At 45.8% G+C, this 22,531-nt stretch overlaps 1 protein-coding gene across 1 annotated transcript in view; it reads left to right on the forward strand.

Moving 5' to 3' along the window:
* LOC138582885 (bMERB domain-containing protein 1-like) overlaps positions 1 to 22,531 on the forward strand; it is a 544,844-nt gene that overhangs the window by 185,701 nt on the left and 336,612 nt on the right. The window lies entirely within an intron of this gene.

Consider the following 22,531-nt stretch of genomic DNA (forward strand, 5'->3'; position numbering starts at 1 on the left):
GATCCCAGGTGATGGTGGTAAGTACAACAAACCTGATGTTTACATGCATTTCCAGGCAGAGAAACACCTAATGGGCAAGGGAACAGGTCCAACATGTTTCAGTCAGAGCGAATGGCCAGATCACACACACACACACATGGCAGGAGATGCGGGTAGATGTAGCCATGCAGAAGCACTGTTGCCAAAATGTATATCCCCACACATGATGAGTGCCCGTGTGTGCCATGGGAGAAGAGGGCAGGAATCATAGGCCCAGCGCACACACAACAACAAGTCACTTTGGCAGACCAACAGTCAATGTGCACTCCCTCCCCCCACATGCATAAGCATACATCTGAGCCAACAGACCGAGGAAGCCGCATGAAAAGAACAGGACACACAATGTAGCATACGTTTAATGCAAGGCCACAGACATGACTCCCAGAAGGCTAACAGCATGCTCACCTCTCCCCAACAGGCACACAGTCCCCCAAAAGCGACATGCCTGGACTGTTATCATCAGGCCCAGCAGCTGCAGGCAGACCTGCAAAGGCCACACCACTCGCCAGCAGTCTCAAGCAGCAGAGCAGGGCAACTGGTCTGTCACAGCCACCATAAGCCCCATCACCTCCAGCTGCGTCAGCCCTACCACCATTCCCATCACCATCATCCCCACCACCATCACCATCATTGCCACCATCACCACCCACTGCTGGAAGTGGCACATCAGCATCAGTGCATGTGGCTGCCACCATCACCACACACCTGTGGTCAGGGGCTCCACTGTGCCTCCTGTGCCCTCTACACCATCACGGGCACAGCAGCCCCCAGGCCATTGTGGAATGGCCATCACTGATGAGGAGGAGGCAGGTGACAAATCCTACCCGTCAGCGTGTTACAGCCCCATTTCACCACACAGCCCCCATCCACTGCTACTGCCTCGCATCCGTTCCCTTGATGCAGGCCTGCGTGCAATTGAGGATCGCCACAGTCGACTCTCAATAATAGCATGCGAGCAGCTGCAAGAGATGAGACTCGTCCAAGAATGCATGCAGGCCTCCAGCCTTAGGAGTGCCAGGTCTCGAGGACATGCCACCTCTACCCTCCTCACCCTTGCCCAAAGAATGCGTGAGGGTGACAAAATTGCTTCTTGCACGGCTGAGGCCATAAACCATTCAATCCAATTGACCCTGAAACACATGGGGGCAAGGGGTCTGATTCACCAACATCGGTTACCACCACCAAAAGCTCCCAGCATGGCAGCCCAAGGCACCACTCACAGCGACTCAGGTCCCCAGTGGAGTCTGCGACCCGTCCCATGCCAAAGAGTGACTGCAAGTGACACTGAACACTGACTGTGTGCTTCACTTGCTGTGTTTGGGGAGCGGTAGTGTTTGTGGAAGGGGGAGAGGAGTGTAGGGCTTGTGCGCATTCACATTAGTGATTAATACAAGTTTCCAAACACGTTTTCTGTGATGGTGCATGATAAGTGCAAAGGAACACAGGGTGCTCAGAAAGGAGGGGAAGCTCAAAAAAGCTCTCAAGCAGCTCTTGGCAGGCCATGCACCCATCCCCGGAATCCATGCACATGTGCCTGGGCCCGGCTGGCACTGCATCATCATTATCCTCTGGAGGAGGAATGTCCAGATCTGGGGACAGGGGATGTTGCGTCTGACGCAGCTGTTATGCAACATTGCACAGGCCAGCACTATGTGCCCCACATTCTCTGGCCTGTACATGAGTTCCCCCCCAGATCGGTGTGGGCATATGAAACGTGCCTTCAAGAGCCTGAAGGCCCGATCAATGGTCATCCATGTCCTCACAGGGCCCTGTTGTGTGTCACTTCCTGCGGCGTCTGGGGATTCCTCATAGGGGTCATCATCCACGGTATCCAGAGTCACCTACAAGAGGTAAGGACACAGGTGTTGAGTAATGATGCTCATCACTGGTGTTGCCTGTGATGGTGGCATCTCAATGGCAGATGGCATTGTACATGAACTCACCCAACATCCAGTTCCTAAGCCCTCTGTGACTCTCCATGTAGGCCGGCACTGTGCTTTTCCAAAGGATCATTGCATCGTGGGTTGATCCTGGGAATCGGGAACAGCAGTGCATGATGGTACGTTCGGCGTCACTGGTGACCTGGACATTCAGGGAATGGAACTGCTTCCAGTTCCTGTAGACCTCCTCTGAGGCATGGGGGCCCCAGCTCAACATGCATGCAGTCCAATGCTGGTACCAGATTGGGCATGCTAGCAATTGCATAGAAGTGGGTCTTGGTGTCATTAAACTGTGCTGGAACGTGCCACTGGCCAGCAAGTGCAAGACCGACACCAGCTTTACCAGCAGTGGTATGGCTGAACTGATGCCCATCCTGCTGACAATGTCCTCCTGGATGTGGGTCAGGAGGTTAAGTATGGCCTCCCTGTTTAGGCGGTACAGGGTTAGTATCTGCTTGTCAGTGAGGGCCCAGGGTGTGGCCCTTGTGCAAGGGATCAACACAAGCTTATGCCTCGCCAAATGCACCCCCATCATCGGCATCCTCCTCCTCTCCCTGGCCTCCTTTTGCCTCTGCTGGTACTCCATCCCCTGCAGCTGTAGATTGGCATGCAGCTCCCCCAGCTCCATGTTTGCAGCAATGACTGGCAGCAATGTTGTGTTGGAAAGTGTTTTTGGGGAAGGTGTGGCTCTTTTGTACTCTTCCTGTGTGCATAGGGTTCACCTGAGTGGATTGGTTGCACCTGTGGCTTTATTTCCTTCACCTATGTGCGTTTACCGGCTACTCTTAGGTGTTGTTCTGTCTGGTTTGGTTTTGCTGGCATTACTGGCAAATATCCCCTGGTGTTATCGGCATATCCATTCTCATAATATGCCGGTGACACCATTGTGCCAGTATTACTGGCACAGGTTTCCGGCTTATCCTGTATTTTAATTGCCGATATTACCTGCGCCCATAATTCCATATGAGGGGATGCTGGTGCCATTAATTCTGCCAACTGTGTTCCGGCAAACTCGTACTTGGCCAGACCAGTAAAAGTGCAATTAAACGGTATTACTGGCACTATTACCGTATACCAGCTAACTCGTAATGAGCCTTGTCTTTGACATTGCATTTGTAGAGTCAGCTGTTCTTGTGTTTTGAAAGGTATTCTTGTGGCCTGCAGGTCAGTAGCAAATGTGGAAAGTAAGATGCATTTGATTGTTTAAATGAGGCACCCACAATTAGCAGCATAGCAGAGGATGAGACTACGCGATCCTACAGTTATGAATGTACTGAGACCACCAAATGGGCAGACCCCATTAAGGTGACCACACGCATGCTTATGTCACTGTTCCTGATATGCAAGCATAATCGGTTATATCCTGATTGGTATTGCATCTTAGCCAGACGTAATCAATTTGCGTGTTATGACATTGGTATTATTGTGTAGGGTTGACTGCATCCACCCCTCCTCGGCATTATCACATTTGCTAAACATGGGAGAAGTTATATCCACTGCGAGAAGGAGGAGTTACATTGGAATAGATGTTAAGGAATTATGGCTTTGCCTGACATATACGGATGTATTTCTATGTGTTTTTTTTATTATTTGCTAAAGTATGGGTGGCTATTCCTAAACAGGTGACATAGAATTGTGGAGTGATTACTGGGATCAGTGACTTGGAGCGTGATCCAGGTATGCCCAAATGCTGGAAAAATACATCCTGATGAATACTCCAAAGATGCAGTTTGGTACAGGAACATGAGTTTATGAGTGGAGATTTTCGAAATCCACATAATCATTATCTAAGTGATGCCTCCGCCATTAGATTGTTAATAGAGATAACAATTCATGTGGCGTGACCTGTGAATTAAGGAATTGTGGGACGACACACACATGGACATTTAATAATGGAGGATGTGTCTGAGCAAAGGAGTGTGTGTGGACAGACATTAGAGCACAGTAGCGAGACTCTAGGCAGCATGCATACCCGCCCACCCGTAGCAGAGGATTAGTACTTTTTCTCAATTAGGGGTAGTTAGGTCTGCTCTGAATGAGGGTGGGCGTGTAGTGGAATGTCCTCTGAAGGGTTGGATCAGAAGATGAAAGAAGAAGTTGTAGTCAAAATAGAAACACATGTATTGTTCACATCCCATTTGTTGAATTTATTTTGTTTATAATTTTTTACGAAAAGGCGCATCCTCTTGCCCCTTTTGGTGGTGGAACCCCATACCCTCTGTCTTTTGCCCCTGTCCCCATCCATCTATACCTTCCTCCACCATCCTTTTACAATTGTTCTCCCTTTTGTATCCATTAACTGAAATGCAATGTTGGGGAGGACCCCCGGGTATGCCAGAGGGACACTAGAAGTCTGTGGACTTGGAGGGCCCAACTCCCTCCCCAGGATACACAGAGGACTCAGTCAACGGCAAGTTCAAACTGTGTTTTATAACAGGCAAAACCAACAGAGATCAGCACAGGCACAGGAAAAATCCATGCACATCTCGCTCTTGCTCAGCTCAGAGACCGGTTTTACTTCCAGGTAGCGTCAGCATGATGTCACAACTTGGGCCCTTCTCCAGAAAACCTATAGGGCCAAGGGATTGAGTATTGAGTATGTTCTAACCTATACAGGACACTATAGATAGTATTCCACTGGCCCTCGCATGTCAGGTGGCTGGCCGGTTCGATCCCCAAGTTACTAACTATAACATTGTTGCTGTGTTGTGGATTTACCATTGGTCTGGCCCATTGCTACCCACCCTTAGGGTACTAAACCATGATTGGCTAGAGCTGACATCCCCAGGTCTGGGATCAGCTCACTATGTACCTCTTCAAGGTAATAAGAATGATTATGTGTCTGCATTGTAACTTGTGTGTACCACCTTAGTGCATGAGAGTGTTCGCCTGATCAGCGCAACACGTGTTACGTATTGTTGCATATTTGTTTTGGTCCGTGTCTGGCTTCCTGGGACCAGCGCTCCTTTCCCATCACTGGTCGCTGTGCATTGTCTGCTTCGGTCGCGTCACGTGTTCAAAGACCACGAATGTGAGCTGTACAGCTCTAAATTATGATGATTTATTAGTATTTTCTGCAGCTGGTCCCTTTGTTGTCGGTGGATTGGAATGTCCTTCATATATCTTGACCTTTGCTGCAGGACTTTCTCACGTGTCTTGCTCTCTTTCCAGCCTGAATCAGCTCAGCTTGTCTCTTGCTCAGAGGCCTGAGGCCTGCTGTAATTTTCCAAAACCTTATAATGCGGTTTCTACAGTGTCCACGCTATGCTACATTTACATAGGTTAGTCACACTTGGCTCTGTCAGGTCCCATAGGTGCTCCTGCAGTTCCATAGGGTTTTTTGTGCATTAAGCATCTGCATGCTTTGCTCAGGATCGCTTGTCTATTGCGGTTTCTGCATTGCTGAGTTTGGCTAATGGCAAATAATAAAAGCAATGACAGTATGTATATTTATCTGTCCTCTAACTATAGAACTGTACGCTCATGTTCTTAATGTATTAAGGTGCGTGTTTATGTCCGAAGTGCGGGTGGCACGTGTGCTTCATGTCTAACGCTGCTATGTAGTGGGGTCTCTAACAACGTCAGCAATTAGGCTTCTGGGTGCTTTAGTCCAAGATGTCAATACAAGTGGCTTTAATCAGGGCCTGTGGCTCTTCATCCATGCATGGATAGATCTGTATGTCCTTGGATTGGTATGGCTGGCTAAGGGGATACATCTCGACATACTTGTCAATCATGGGTCCATTGGGAATTTGTCCGAAATAGAATGGGTAATTGCAGTGTTTCCTGGGCTTCTTCCTTGTCATGAATTTAGTTGGAGGGGAATGGGGTGGCAGGATCCCCATCCCTCTTCTGTCCCCCCTCTTGTCGCCCTGTTGACCACATTCTCATACAACAGTCCTTTTGCTCTGGCTGCCATAGCTTTGTTATTCCTCCGAAGTGCCCATAGTAGAAGATGTGGTTGTTGAACAACCGGTTTACGTAACAGCACACTCCTTTGGGTTTGCAACAAACCCACTTCCCTTCATAGTTCTTTGCATCGAACGGGTTGTCCAACTTCATTGATTCAGTTGGGAACAGTTGGCACTGCGCAATTCTTTCTCTTATCTTATTTCTTTCTGCCACAATCTCGTCTTTTGCTCATCCTATGATCACAACCCTGAGGGCCTGCATTCGGATAGCCTCTTCCACTGTTTTCTTGCACCTTGCCATGCACATTTTTATCCCACACATTGATGTTGATGCCAACACAAGTGCTCCCATTATCACCTTTAGTCTATCTGGCAGTCATGATGGCATCCATGACCATATGTATGATATCCAGCTCTGGTCTTTTCCTGTCCCTCTTGCTTCTTCCTCCATTTTGGCATGCATCTGCGCCAGTTGCACCACTGCATCTGATAGGGTTCCATTATCTTCATCGTTGGCTGTTTTCTTGCACCTTGCCATGCACATTTTGATCCCACACATTAATGTTGATACCAACAAAAGTGCTCCCATTATCACCTTTAGTCCACCTGACAGCCATGATGGCATCCATGACCATATGTACGCTATCCAGCTCTGGTCCTTTCCTGTCCCTCTTGCTTCTTCCTCCATTTTGGCATGCATATGCACCAGCTGCGCCACTGCACCTAATAGGGATCCATTATCTTCATTGTTGTCAGGTGAGAATGTGCAACAGGAACACCCTATCTTTGTGCATACTCCTCCTTCTATGGCTGTGAGGAGGTCCAGAACATATCTATTGTGAAGCGCCACCAACCTTATGGCTCTGAGCTCTTCCTTTATTGCTTCAAACCCATTCATAGTGGAATTGATCGTCACCATCAGCTCCCAGCGGGTGATCTTTAACCACTTTGCATTTGTGTACGTCTGTACAGAAGGTATTATTGATGCAAAGAACATTGTGTCCTGCTGAACAGTCTGTGTTCTGCTGGAATTTCATGCAGGGCCTTCTCTGATGCCTCTGAGAAGTAGTTCCCTCCTCGCTTCACTCGGCTCAATCCTGCTGGTGTTTGTGTCTTGGCCATTTCAGCCATCTCAATCGATCTCTTCTTCCTCTTGTTATTGTCCATTTTTGAGAACTCATCGAGCTTCACGTCCTTCCTGGGCACGACCAACGAAGACATGTTGATGTGTACCAATGAGCAAACCCCTCCCCAGTCAGGTGGCAGATTCTCACATGCTTTCAATCTGCAAGCCCAATAGTGATCCATCAGTACTGCTGTTTCTGCCTTCATAGATCTGTGTTGTTCAATGCTTCTGAATCCAATATTCTCGCCAACTTCCACTTCACCATTATTCTGGTAGCAGAATGCTGGTGTCATCAGAGGTATTACTGGCATCGGACCAGTTTCATTTTCCACCCAGGTCAACAACTTGGCGCTCACATCTAATTCCTTCAGGCACCTGTCAGTTTCTTCCTGTACCTTGTTCACTGGCGATTGTGCTACTGTCAGTGCTTTGCTTCTCACCACTCCATCCGTCCATTAATCCGTCGTGTACACTTAGCCATACACTAGTATTTGTGGTCATTCCCAGCAAACTGCCTCTCCTCCTGTCTCCCTCACTCTTGTCCATGGACATGGTAGTTTGTTCAAGGTGATAGTCTTTGTTTCTCCTTTGTCAGGCCCATAAATTATGTACTGTATAGCTTCATCTAGCTGCCAATAATTGTTCATCATGTCTATATGTAATTATATTCATACGGGAACGTTGCCTTAGACATCCATCTCAGCGTGCCTGTCTTCCCTTGAAGTCTTCCTAGAGGTTGCACCATCGAGAGATACATTAAGCATTGTGCTCTTGCTGCGGGTATTTCAACGTGGCTATGAACGTTCTGGGGGCACTCATTGCATAGGGGATTAAGGAGCAGACATAACAGCTCTGCCCTGTGGTTTCCTTACCTACTTTTGTCATGTCTTTATACCACATGTTATTTGACACTCGAACAGTGTCAATGAGATACATGTCAACCCGCTTCATGTCTGTGTCACACTGCGCTTACCTCTCCTTACCTTATCAGCAGTGTACTCCTGTCCACCTGACATGGTCGTTCCACCTGCTTGGGTCGAGGGAATGTTAGTAGCTTATCAGCAGTGTACTCCTGTCCACCTGACATGGTCGTTCCACCTGCTTGGGTCGAGGGAATGTTAGTAGGGGGTACAGTGGTAGCACTAGGAACACAAGTCATTTTCCAAAACACTAATATAATAACACCAGTAGGAAAAAGTAGGACCAACAGCATCATCACATGTTTTAATATGTCATTCATTTTCACTTACGCTGCTTCATCCTTGCAGCTTGAAGATACAGTTGCCTGCCTGAAATGCATTATTTTGTTAGTATGGTAAATGCTCTTAAGCCCTGCGGACCAGGTAGTCCCTGATGGTAAAGGCAAACACCTCTTCCCACAATTGTCTTACTGAGGGGTCTCTCAGAGTGGTCAGTACTGGGGGACCACTGTGCTCAAGCTGTGGGTAGGTTTGGGCCAAATACTCTATAAAGGCAAGATAATATACTCCGGGGGATCAGGCTCAGGATCTGCTGGGTCTCCTGACAGTAAGGACAAATTGAACACAAAGAGGAACTCCGTATACCTTGGGAACTGAATGGAGTGGTAAACCAGAGCGAAAACAGAAGGGTGTTCCCGTGTGAAATAAATTAATGAAATTACTAATAGAGTGCCACCATTTACTGGACTGGGTCTTGCAGTGAATGAATCACTGATTTTATGGAGGAGTGATACCTATCATTGTGTTATGGTACAATATGCAATTATTAAAGCAAATGAAACAAGGGAAATGGATATGAAAAACACTCAAATCAACATTTTATTATTACAATTGGATTAAGTCAAAGGAAAACATCTCACCGCAAAACATATTCATTGTTGGTGGTGATGTATCATAAATGAAAAAAAGTGTTATCTGAAAAAGATAATAAATATTGAAAACAAAAATATTTTGAAAATGTGCAATTACACACACAAAAAAAATGCACTTATGTACAGGTGGAACTGTGTCAGACAAACACAGGCAGGGAGCTGATAATGAGAAGAAAAACACATACAATTTGTTAACAAAGAAAGAAATACAGTTAGAATAATTTAACTAGAATCAACAAATATTAAGCAGTAACTATTCATAGTGCTAGTACTGACCAACAAACTGTATTTGAAAATGAGGCATCAAACAGTAACTTTACAAAATGCAACTGACTGTCTCTCGCTAAATGATTGCTGATATCAACAGTCGATCATAGCGGTCATGCAACAAAAACACTGTCTTGTAGTTTGGTGCCACATGGATACATTTCTCAAAATAGTAGGGATGAGGCTGATACAGAACCAAAAGCCTACGCCATCCGCTGTTGTGAATGGTTATAAGCGTGATGTGCCACGTTCTCTTGTCGAGGGTGTGATCTCACATCCCAAGCTAGCACAGTGGCAACACTGGCATTTCAGTGGTAAGGAAAAGGAAGATGCACTACCTTCGTCAGGAGGAAGAATTGTCTATTCAGCCCCTAGGGAACAAATGATAAATAATATATATATATATATATTTTTTTTACTTAGTTTTTACCAAAAAAAAGTAAACTTTTTGTCAACATTATCTGCATGATCTTGATCACATTTTCGATGGTTCTTTCACATGTACTTCCATCACTTCTCTTGACAGTTTTACCAGATATAATATCTATTTATTATACAAGAGTTTATTTGTGCATAGTTAAATAATATATTGTATCTACAATAATATAGAGTCAAATACTCGTATGCTAGGTATCAAACAAGGAAGAAGCAATCATTTAGCATGTGAAGCCGGGCATTCACAGCACCTGAGATGGTCACCCAATGAGTGTCCCCCATGGCCAAACGTAGAGTCAATCCATCACCAGTAGGATATAAAGAGAGGGAAACAGCATGTTCATTGATTGGAAGTAGCCAAAAAAGAAACAAGTACTTAAACCATGCTTAAAAGGTAAAGCACTATTGTCCCAAAACTGTTGTGTAGCTAGCCAGGTGTAGTGAAAAGGAGAAGAGTGCAGGAAATGGCAAATCGAGTTTAGCACTACTACCTACCAAGGACGCTACATCATTGTCAAAATATCAGGCGTTAAAGTCCAGTGATGACATTTTGAGAGTTGTCTCGTCAAACTTCAATTATTCAAAAGCACATTCTGGCCCCTGTTGGACGTATATGTAGTCTGGTAAAGTGAAAAAGAAATTAAATAAAGCCTGGTACTACAAAACTCGAGTAAGCAGTTGGTTATTCAACATGCTGAAGCCCGTTTGAACACACTTACCTACGTGAAGTACTCCGGGCTGTAGGCATTGAATGCCGTATGGCTGAGCTGTTAGCGAGAGTTGAATCACTACTCAAGTGGCTCCCAGCATTATGGCAGTATGCTGGCGGAGAAGGAATTGAAAAAACAGTGGAGCGTTCCGGTTTAATGCAAGGTCCTTGAGTTACTGAGGTGTTGGAATTGTGGCAGCAAGCTGGATAAAACTAACCCGTAGAAGTCAGCCGAAGTTTTACAAATTACACGCATAAGTCGCAGCCGTTCCACTACTTGCGAGGCTCCTGTTTGCACGGCAACAGGGGAGGAACAGCCCCAGTAGGGGGAGTGGCTAGGAATGAGGAAGTGAATCACAGCAAGGACAGCAAAAGAGGACTATTTATGAACATAAAAGAATGTGTGCTGTACTGAAAGCGAGTAAAAGTCACTAGAAGGGAGTTTCTCGTGTCATATCCGTTGAGAAACCAGAATAAAATAAAATAAAATGCTGCCGTGGAGCATTAGGTGAAACCTGTTGCAGCCATAACACAGGCGGTTTCCAAATGGGCGCATAGAATCTGTAACGGAGTAAGAGGCTGGGGCGAATACCCAAGCAGTATGGGAGAAAACAGTGTCTCAAAATAGGAACAAAATGGAAATAAATGTATTACGGCCTCAAATTCTGGGATCCAATAGAATGTTAAAAGTATGAATTTACTGGTGTCCCTGCATCATCAGGTTGGTAGTGGTCCTAGATAGCTGGGTGGAAGTGGGCACCTACCAAATGGGAAATGCTTCATTTAAACCATGGTCAATAGTGTCAAGAAGGAAGATGCACCGCGCTTTCTTGTTAGCCAATGCTTGATATGGATTAGCCGCATTCTTTACGACATCAATGAACCACCAACGTAGGTCTTCTGTGGAGTTGCCGTGCTCCATATAGTGGCTTACTAGTGGGGAGTTGATAGATTTATATAATTCGAGAACGGTGTTCCGTAATTCGAGTATGGACAGGTCGTGTTGTTTTGCCGATATATTTGAGCCCACAAGGGCATTCAATACAATAAATGGCTCAAGATGTTTTACAATTCGAATGATGGGGTAAGTCCCAAGTTTTGCCATCAAAGGAGAATGCTTTGGTTTTATATACAAATTTACAGACCGAACAGGACCCACAAGGAAAGTGGCCTGTAAGGGGCCTTGGGTCCCAGCTAGTTCTTATAGATCTGGAAGGTTTTTTTGAAGCAGATGCATGGACAATTGGTCCTTCAAATTTTTTTGCCTTTTCATGGCAAAAATTGGTAATGGTTCTTTGGGTAACAGGAGTTGTGCCACAGACCATTATTTTTTGATATTTATTTTAATCATGAAGGTGTGTGGACTATATGTCAGAGCCCATACCAATTTATCATGTGGTAACTGATTTTTAGGTTCAAAGAGGCTATCCCGGGGGTTAAACCTCACTCGTTTGTAAGAATCTGAAATGAGCTTTTTCGGGTAACCACGTTGTCTGAATTTGGTGCTAAGATTCTGGGCATGGTGGTCATAGTCAGATTGTACAGTACAGTTCCTCCAGAGTGTAAGAAACTGAGAGTATGGCAGGCTTTCTTTTTGATTTCGTGGGTGGAAACTATCAAAATGCAACAAAGTATTCCGGTCAGTAGGTTTGGTATATAGTGAACAAATGAGTTTATTGGCTTGATGTTGAATGAGAAGGTACAAAAAGGATATCTGAGTATTACTCATTGTCATTGTCAATTTAATTGTATTGTGGCATTGATTGAGCCATGACAAAAAGGCATTTAAGTTGTCAGAGGCACTATGCCAGATGAAAATAATATCATCGATGTACCTATGCCAGATATCAATGTGGTGGTGGTGGTATGGATTGAGATCTGAGAAAATAAATGTATCTTCAAATGCTGCCATAAATATGATGGCCAGGCTTGGGGTAAATGCTGCCCCCATAGCCGTGCCTTGAGTTTGTTCAAAAAACTGTTCTTGGCATTTAAAGAAGTTTATGGTAAGTGATAATGTGAGTAGTTCCATTATGAGTTCCACTGATGCCTGGGCAGATGGTATAGAATGTGTCAAACTGGAGCGAATACAGTCGATAGCCTCGTTGCGTTGTGAAGGATATTTGTATATAGCACTACAATATCGAATGAAACCAGGAGGCTGGTGGTGGGGTCAAATTGTTTGCCTTCAAAAAGCAAAATGACTGAAGTGCTGTCCCTAAGGTACGTAGACATTGTTGGTTAATTGGTTGCAGATACTTGTAAAGGAATTGACAGACAGGCTCAAGGATGGTGCCACATCCTGCTAGAATTGGTCTATCCGGTGGTTTGGTAGCATCCTTATGTATGTTTGGGATGGACTAGAATTTAGGGATCCTTGGGTTTTATTGAGGAACTCGAATTCTTTCTGTGAAATCCAGGCACGTTCATGTGCATAGTTGATAATCTCTAGGATTAAACTCTGAATTTCTTTAGTTGGATCTCTAGGCAGTCGGCGATAGCTATCAGGTGTATTCAGTAACTCCATCACCATGGTGTGGTATTGTTCATAATTCATCACGACAATGCCACCACCCTTGTCAGCTTGTTTAATGACAATTTGAGAGTTGTTGGCAAGAGACCTTAGCACCTGTTGTTCTTGTTGCTTAAGATTGTATCGCATCGGAATGTGTTTGGCTTGCATTATTTTGAGGTCATTCAGAACACATTTTTCAAACATGAGTAGTTCCTTAGGCATGGTATTATCATCCGGTGTAAAGGGAGATTGTGGGCACAACCCTGTGTCACCCTCATCTATTGGGTTCTCCCTATCTTGAAAGAAAATGTTGAGCCGGATGGTCCTAAAGAATCTACAGATCTCAGTCTGCAGAGTAAACCAATCTGTGGGGTGAGTTGGAATGAACGTCAGACCTTTCGCTATGACTGCCATTTCCATCTGGGAAAGTGGAGTCTGCGAAAGATTGAAAATGGGGAGGTCTAGTGGCTCCATTGTTGTCTGCTGTTCCTCTTGCGAATACGTGGTCGTCTATGGTAGGCCCCCCATTGTTGGTACTGTAGTGAGAACCATCTGGGACCAGGGACTCGAGATGGGCCTGCGCCTAAAAAAGAAGGGAACCCACTGAATGGGGTTTAATATGGGGGGCAAAAGAAGTCCCCATACGATCCAGAGGAGTTACTACTGCTCCCTGAAAAAGTAACCCTACGCTGTTGTTGAGAGTTACCCGACTGCTTCCTCTGGCTGGCAATGTTTTGCAAATAGTCAGGATCTAGATAGGGATAAATAGATTCCACCTTAAAATCTTGTATATCTTTCGATAATTTCTTTTTTTTTTGTTGCTAAAGTGGCGTCTTTGAATTCTTGAAATTTCTATGAATTCTCTTTAGTGTTTGCTATGGTGGTGTCGTTGGCAAATAGTTGTTCTGCAGTATCTACTTCTTTTCGCATCTCCGAGCTGTAAAGTTACTGTTTGATGCCTCATTTTCAAATACAGTTTGTTGGTCAGTACTAGCACTATGAATATATGTGCTTACTTGTTTAATATTTGCTGATTCTAGTTAAATTATTCTAACTGTATTTCCTTCTTTTTTAACAAATGGTATGTGTTTTTCTTCTCATTATCAGCTCCCTACCTGTGTTTTTCTGACACAGTTCCACCTGTACATGAGTGTATTTTTGTTGTTGTGTGTAATTGCACATTTTCAAAATATTTTTGTTTTCAATAGTTATTATCTTTTTCAGATAACACATTTTTTCCATTTGTGATACATCCCCACAAACAATGAATCCGTTTTGTGGTGAGATGTTTTCCTTTGACTTAATCCAATTGTAATAGTAAAATGTTGATTTGAATGTTTTTCATATCCATTTCCCTTGTTTCATTTGCTTTAATAATTGCATATTGTACCATAACACAAATGATAGGTATCACACCTCCATAAGATTAAGTGATTCATTCACTGCAGGACCATGTCCAGTAAATGTTGGCAGTCTATTAGTAATTTAATTAATTTATTTCACACGGGAACACCCTTCTGTTTTCGCTCCAGTATGGACAAATGGGCTAGAGAAGATATCTGGGTGAAGGGCAGAGGGCAAGATGGATATGAGCAAACAGCAACAGTTACATTGGCTTTCACGTAGATTGTGTGCGGAAAAAATGAAAAATAACAAACCGACAGTGTGCTCTAATCTATGTCGACAAGTATTCTAGTCTCCGCTTCTGCTGCCCATGAGCATGTGATCATTGGGTGCCCCCTTCCTAGTCGTGTACATTCAGAATGTGCTTGTAGCTCTCCTAGGTGCTGAATGTTGGCCCTGTCAATTCTGGTGACTTTGTAGCCAGGTGAGCCCACTGCTTTGTAGGGCTTGACGTCTGCCAAGTGGTTCCAGACCATCTTTCCCTCAAGTTTGACAGTACGGTCAGCCACACACTTTCTCCACTATGTCGGGGCCCTTGAACTTTGTCGCATTCCAGCTCTGTACAAAGTTCCTGAGGAGGATAATGTCCCCCACACTCACAGGGTTTTTAAGTCCAGGGTTTTGTGGTGCGCTGTCACAGTTGCTCTCTTCACTGTCTTCTAGGCCTCCCCTTTGTCGTCGTATCTGGCAAGAGATAAAAGAAGCGCTAGCCACAAAAGAAGTAATATAGTCATTAATTTCCTGGCCTCACACATCAGCACTAGTCTCACAATCCTTCAGTGCCTTTGTGGGTGGAGCCAGGGAAATATGCATGTGCCGTTCCGTTACCACCTCATGGGTGCTAAATGGTGGTCGGGCCCAGGCCTATTGCGCAATGCAAACAGTGCAAGTGGTAAAACAGTGCACTCCTTCAGAAGGCCGTTCAGGCGTTCACACCTCCCATTTGCTTGCGGTTAGTACGCACAGGCAAAGTTGTGTGGGATGCCCAACAATGTTGTAATGTGCTGAAACACTTCATTGGCGAAGTGCAGCATGCAGCGGTATCCTTGACAGACTTGGATCATGTCGACATAATCCACATGTAAATGCTGGAAGGGGCCTACTGCTCTCGGTATGGCTCCACTCACAACTGTCAGAGTATGCCCTGCTGTAAACTGCTGACAAACCAAACAGTTGCTCACCAATTCAGCCTTGTGTTCCGCCAAATTAAGACAGAACCATGTTTCTCCAATGTGTGTAGCAATTACCTCCTTCCCTGTGTGTGTTATATAGTGCAACTGTGTCAATGCAGTGCTCAATAATGCTAGTGGCATCACCACTTTCCCTGTGCTATCCTCCGCCACATGCTGCTTCCAATCATATGGCATCTGTCAGAGACATTGTACATCCCCTCCTGGTCCACAGTTCCTTCTCTTCCCTAGGTGCAGCTCCCTGCATCTCCATGATCTGTGGTTCTGGCAGTATGTTGTGCCCCTCCTTAAGTACGATATTTCTGGTGCACTCTCTCGAGGTTGGAGCTCCTCCTAGTTCCCTTCCATGTGGGCTTCATACTCTAATCTGCCCAGTAAAAGTGCATGTTGTACTGGAGTACCGTCCGCCCTCCTGAACCCTCTCCTGAGCCAATGTGATAGTCCAGAGTGTACTGTTGACGTCACGTAGGTGCAGTCAGAATAAATTGTCACCTCCTTCTCTGTACTGTATTCCAGTTCTAATATTAGGGCCACTAGTTCTGCTGCTTGTGCTGAGTAATGGGATGGTAGGTGCACACCTGCTACCACTTCACTTGTCCCATCTTCCTTCAGCCTTACTACTGTAGTCCCAGTATGCCTGAAACCATTTGTCTGGTCAATTGTTGATGACCTGTCAATGTAAAGCACATCTCCCCACTCAAGTGCATCCTCCTCTACCTTGCTGTCACTGAACATCTCTATGTTCGCTGTACAGTTGTGTACATAGTCTGTCTCCTACCTGTAGGACATCTGCCAGAAATGTTGCTGGGTTAACAATTCTACACCTCACTATCTTCAGTCCCACATTTGATATCATCACCTCATACATTGATGCTCTTTGTGTAGTTAGTGTGCTCTTTGGCTTCTGCAGTATAGCAAAGAGGGTGTGCTCCACATAAAGAGTGGTGGTGCACCCCATGGTTTTTGCTGCTGACTTCTACACTGCAAATGCTGCAGTTGCCAAAGTTTGTTTGCACTAATAGTGTCCTCTCATTACTGGGTCGAGCTTCCGACTGTAGTAAGCCAGTGGCTTGTGTTTCGTGTTTTTTGTGTCAACACTGCCTTCATGACTACGCTGTCATTGTGAGAAAACAGGAAAAATTCCTTTCTGTAGTCTGGGATTCCTAGCAATGGTGCTGTGCACATTGCTTCCTTCTGTTCCTCAAATGCTTCAGTCATCTCAGTGGTCCATGTCAGTGTCTTGTTCCCTCTCTGTGCTTCCTTCAGAGCACCCAGAAGTGTCCTTGTGCATGTGCTGTAATCAAATACCCATGCTCTGCCGTAGTTGCCGTAGTTGCATACCACTAAGAACTGCCGCATTTTCCTGACTGTCATGGGCTTAGGTGTATTGCGTATTGTCTCTGCTCTCTCTGGGGTGATTTATCAGCCCTTTTGGGATATCGTCTGTCCAATGAATCTCTTTCTGACAGTACTGAAACTTGGCCTTGTCCAACTTGTACCCCTTGACAGCTAGCACAGTCAACATGTATATGGAGTCTTTCCTACACTGGTCTTCTGTCGTGCTGCAAAACAAAATGTCATTTAAGTACTGCAAAACTGTGCTCTTCATCTGTATGTTGCTCAAGTCCATCTGTATAACTCTGTTAAAGATAGATGTTGACTTGCAGTACCCTTGTGGCAAACAAGTATGTTTCCACTTCTGGTTTCTATACATAAAGCTGGTCAAGTCTTGTGAGTCTGGGTGTAGTGGTACTGAGAATAATGTATTCTTCAAATCAATGACCGTGAAGCAGGCAGCTTCCACCGGAATGCTGCACAAAATTGTCACTGGATTTGCAATTTGGTTAAGAGGACTTAAATCTTGTATGAAATGCCACAATCGCCCTTTCGCTTTCTGCACAGGATGCACTGTGGTATTGCATGGGGATTCTGATGGTACAAGGATGCCTCTCTCAATCAGGCCTGTTATTGTCTCGTAAATGCACTTGTATGCTTCTTTGGTTAGGGGTACTGCTTTACTCTGGGTAAGATTGCTCCTGGCTTTAGCTTGATCTTTACTCCCCCTATGCTCTTCATGTGGCCCATGTCATAGGGACCTGTGGTCCATAGGGTGCTGGGTACCTTGCCCATATCTTCCTTCCAGAATGAGGGTGGTGCCTCCAGCTCCAGAGGCATCCTTTGTGGTACTTCCCTGCAATGGATTTGTAACCAATAGGTCACACTCATTTCAAACATCATCTCTATTTCTAGCCTTTCTTCCCTTAAAAGCTCTACGTTTGTCAACCTAAATCCTTCTGCCACTGCAATCACTGCTCTCCATGCCCGCCCGGTGTCATCCAGCCGTGCACTGAAATCCAATCCTCTCTTGCAACCACTGCCTCTATTTCTATTGGCACTATGGTTCCCTCTTCCTCGTCCATTGGCAACTCAGACCTGTATAGGTACTTGTTTGGAACTTGCCACGTTTTCCCTGCAATTCCTGAAAGCCATGCAATGGTAATGTCAGTTCCATACTGGAAAATATCTGTGTCTAGTGGCACCCACCTCTGTACCTTGCATCCACAATAGGCTTGAACAATCTGTCTTACATTGAGCATGTGTATTCCTGATGTGGAGCACACTAGTCCCTTGTCTGTGAATGAGATAGTCATGTTCAGTCTGCTCATAATGTCTCGTCCCAGTATGTTTAGAGGTGTCTGTCGAGAGAAGAGTAAAGGTAGTGATAGATCATGGTCTCCTATAGAGAGTGAGATGTTGTCTGTGAAAGGAACCACTTCTTGAGCCCCAGAGGATCTTTGAGTGTTCATGGCATCACCTGATAATGTAAATGCTCCTTCCCTAATGCAGGACCTTGTTGCCCCTGGATCAACATGAAAGGAAAATGTTTTGTCACCTATCACCACCCTTATGCGAGGTTCCCCCAAAGTGTTGGGTGTGATCGACACGGTGAGATACATCAAGTTCATCTATGGCCAGTCCTATTGAGGGTAAAGAGACATCCCATTCCTTATGAAGAGGTTGCTCACCACCATGGTAACCCCTCCCAGCTGTCTGATGGGAACTGTCACCATTGAGTCTGCCTGTGCTGCTGTGTCATTATTCTGTATCTGTGCTAATTGCTGTGTGTTCCCTCAAATCTGTGGTGCTTGCACGTACTGCAGTACTGGTGCTGGCAGCTGTGGTACCTGCACTTGTGCTTGTGGCATCTGTTGGTATGTGCCCTGCATCTGTCATTATTGTTGTAGGTCTTGTGCATAGTAATTGGCTTGCTCCCCTGGTTAGGGCTGTTGGCCCTGCGCCCTCAGTTGTACTGCATCCCCCTGGACCTACACACTCTCGAAAAATGTATCCTACTTGCCCACAGGTCTAACACTGTGGTTGCTCCCTCCCTTGCTCTTGGAAGCCGCTCAAGAAATCCCCTGTGTTTTGCTGTGTCTGTTGCCCATATCCCTAAAACCTCCATTGAAAGCCCCCTTGATTGTGATGCATCTGTGGTTCAAAGCCACACCCCCTCTGTTGGCCTCCCCTCCCTTGGAACCCTTGCTGTGGGCCACCCCCCCCCATGAACCCTGCCCCCATGGGCGGTGCAAACTGCATTGGTTGTAGCTCCTGCTCCGGTGCCTGTGGGGTGGGGCTGGTCAAAATCACGCCCTCCATCACTTACTTTGATAGTTTTTTCTGTACTGTTCTCGCTTCATCTATCTTCCTGTTCTCTTCCCTCTTCTTAATCTTCTCCTGCCATAACCTACAATGGTAAACTATCATGAGCTGTATATCTGGACACACTTTCGCCTCCATCCACCACCAATTTCCTTAAACTCTTCTGAACAGGTTCTGGTAGCCCCTGTACTAGTTTGTGATAAAATATTGCTACTTTCTTGTCCCAAAGCTCTTTGTTTTCAAGGCACCAGAGCTCTTGTAGCTCCTGAATGTCCTGCACAGGGTCTTCATCTTCCCTCATATTTCATGACTTAATCCCCCCAATGTCTGACTTATCTAGGTATTGTGTCCTCAGTGCTTGCCATACTGCTTCCATGCAGTTTGCAAATGGTGAACCATTTTGTGCTGTGTTTTGTGTCGTCACCCCCGGGAATCATGCCCTTTTCCATACGTCATCAGCAGCATCTCCAAGGATCAAAACTAGGAGTCCCTTTACATCTCCCACAGCTAACCTATGTCGCGCTGTCAATTTTTCCATCTCATAGATCCACTTCCCAGCCCCTGCACTAAACAATGGTAGTGTTACGCTCACCTGGTTCCCACGGGGGCGTCGACCGGAACTGGGCCGCTGTTGTTTCCACCAGCGTGACGTGTAGCGCCGAGATGACTGACTGGACTGGCCCGCTCAGCCTAGTTTGTCTGGCTCGCAAGAATATTCTTCTGAAAAGGAGAAGAGGAACTAACCACCCGTGGAATTGAGTGTCAACCCACCTTCCCCACTCCCGTTGTCTTCCCACAGATCACTCTTGATGTCCCCTCCTTAGTCTCACCTGATGGTTTGGAAGGATGAGCTCTCCATCCTGCGTCGACCGCAGGGGCGCGTTGATGACCAGTTACTTCAATGGCATAGAGGAATTGGTGAGTTCCAGTATTCACTCTAAAGTCCAATTGTTCATAAGAGTTCAAATGTCTGATCTTCACTCTGTCCGATTCCTTGCAGGTTACCGATTAATCCACTCGAAGATTTCCAAATGGCAAGATTCAGGTAAGTCTATTGTGGTTTTCCCCTTAGGGGCCGGGGTACGGCGATGAAGCAGAGTTGACTGTGCCGACCCGAGATGAGGTGAGACCCCCGTGGTAAATCAGGTAAGTTTTGTGGGGGGTAACTGGTATTGTCTTTGCTTTCTCCCCTTAGGGGCCGGGGTACGGCGATGAAGCAGAGTTGACTGCGCCGACTCGAGATGAGGCGAGTACCTCCCGTGGTAAATCAGTTAAGTCCTTGGGGGTAGCTTGTATAGCCTTAGAGAGTCCCCTTGCTCACCTTGCTGTCTTTGTCTCCTTACGTGTCGGAAGGGCGGCCGCGAGATGGAGAGAGCTTGATGGAATGCTGAAGTACCGCCAAGCAGGTGAGTTTAGAGCGGCGCGGTAGGAATGCGAAGCGATGCTTCAAAGACTTCTGTCTTTCAGCTCCGTGGCGAAATGGATCAGGATTCAGGTAAGGATTAAAGTTAAAACTCCTGTTCTAACCTTTATCCTTCTTTTCTTCTTGTTTCAGGAGTCCCAGGACTGAAGCGGGCGTGGCTGAAGACTGGAGCTGCTGAAAACACGGTGAGCGTTACGCTGCAGCAAGCAGAATAACGCGAAGCACGTGTGGGTATCCGGGTGTGGTTTAAATAGCCTTGGAAGAAGATCCAGGTAAGTATTCTTCCACAGCCCCACCCAAGTAACAAAATAGTCCCTTCAGTAAAATAGTCCCTCCTAAGCTTCATTTGGCTTGAGTCTTCATGCAACATGGTCTGCCTCAGGTGAGTATGCAGCATGGTCTGCTTCAGGTAAGTTATCAATAATGAGCCTGGCGCCCATGTCGCCAGGACTGACTTTATCTTTATGAGCCTGGCGCCTATGGCGCCAGGACTGCACCCAAACAACCCCTAACTGGGGCTTTTGGGCATGCTCCAAGTCGCATGATGCCTGCTTCCGGGGCTCTGGGCCTGGTCTGGTCTTCCGGGGGCAGGCATCATGACAGCACTCCCCCTCAAGGCCCCTCCTAAAGTCGTTCTCCCCCTTGGCCGTGGTTTGTCTGGAAATTCCCGATGGAACCTCTTCACTAAACGAGGTGCATGCACGTGGTCACTAGGTTCCCAAGACGTTTCCTGCGGACCATAACCTTTCCAGTCAATTAGGTAAAAGAGTTTTGATCTCACTCTTTTTGAGTCCAAAATATTCTTGACTTCGAACTCGGGCTCCCCGTCTATGAGGATAGGTTCAGGTGGAGTGGTTAGCCTAGTTCCTGGTTGCACTGGCTTCAAAAGAGACACGTGGAAGACGGGATGGATTCGCATATGAGCAGGTAGGTCCAACTTGACGGCCACTGGGTTAATAATTGCCTTGACAGAAAAAGGTCCCAAATACCTGGGGTTAAAGGTCCGAGTCCCCTTGAGTGGTAAGTGCTTAGTGGCTAACCATACTTGGTCCCCTATTTGGTATTTAGGAGCTTCACTTCTGTGCTGATCCGCATCCTTTTTGTATTTTTCCTTAGCCTTTTGCAAATGGATGGTTGCTTCTTTAAAGGCTTGTGTAATAACAGCGTGGAGATGGTCCACTGCGGGCATCTCTAAATGCTGGGGTGAGTCCAAATCCGAGGTTAGAGGATGGTGCCCATAAATGGTAAAAAAAGGACTTTGTCCAGTTCCTGAGTGTACGGAATTATTGTACGCATCCTCTGCGATCCACAGAATGTCTTTCCAATTCCCCTCAGACTGATGTAGCATACAACAGAGGTACTGTTCAAGAGTCTGGTTGGTCCTTTCCATTTGACCGTCGGTCTGAGGGTGGTGACTGGTCGAAAGCCTAACATCAATTTGTGCCAGTTGGCAGCATTTCCTCCAAAAATGTGAAATGAATTGACTGCCCCGGTCTGAAATTAACACTGAAGGAAAGCCATGCAGGCGGACAACATTTTCAAGGAATTCCTTGGCCAGGATTGAAGCTGAAGGTATCCCTTTGAAAGGAATGAAGTGGGCCATTTTAGAAAAAAGATCTACAATAACTAGAATGGTATTGTAACCTTGGTATGGGGTAAATCCGTGATAAAGTCTAATGACAAGGTATGCCAAGGGGTAGGTGGTATGTCTAATGGTTGCAATAAACCAGCAGGTTTTTTCTTTTGCCCTTTATTTCGTGCGCAAATGCCACAAGACATGACAAATGACTTGACGTCCTTTCGCCAGGTGGGCCACCAAAATTGCTTCTTAATTTTAGTTTCGGTTTTTGCAATACCTGGATGCCCTTCTATTAAGGTGTCATGGTAATGGGAAATGACAAGTTCCTGTAGTTCTTTTTGCGGTAAAAATAGCCGGCCTTGGTAATAAGGTAAATCATCGATGACAGAGTACTCTGGACCTTTCTTTGCCCAATCCTGTAGGGCAACGGGATCAAAGAGTTGGTGGATCTTGTTTTGAATGTCCTCCAGTGTCTGTATGG

Source organism: Ambystoma mexicanum, chromosome 3q, assembly GCF_040938575.1.
Source record: "Ambystoma mexicanum isolate Mex_15411 chromosome 3q, UKY_AmexF1_1, whole genome shotgun sequence".
NCBI classification, from domain to species: Eukaryota; Metazoa; Chordata; class Amphibia; order Caudata; family Ambystomatidae; genus Ambystoma; species Ambystoma mexicanum.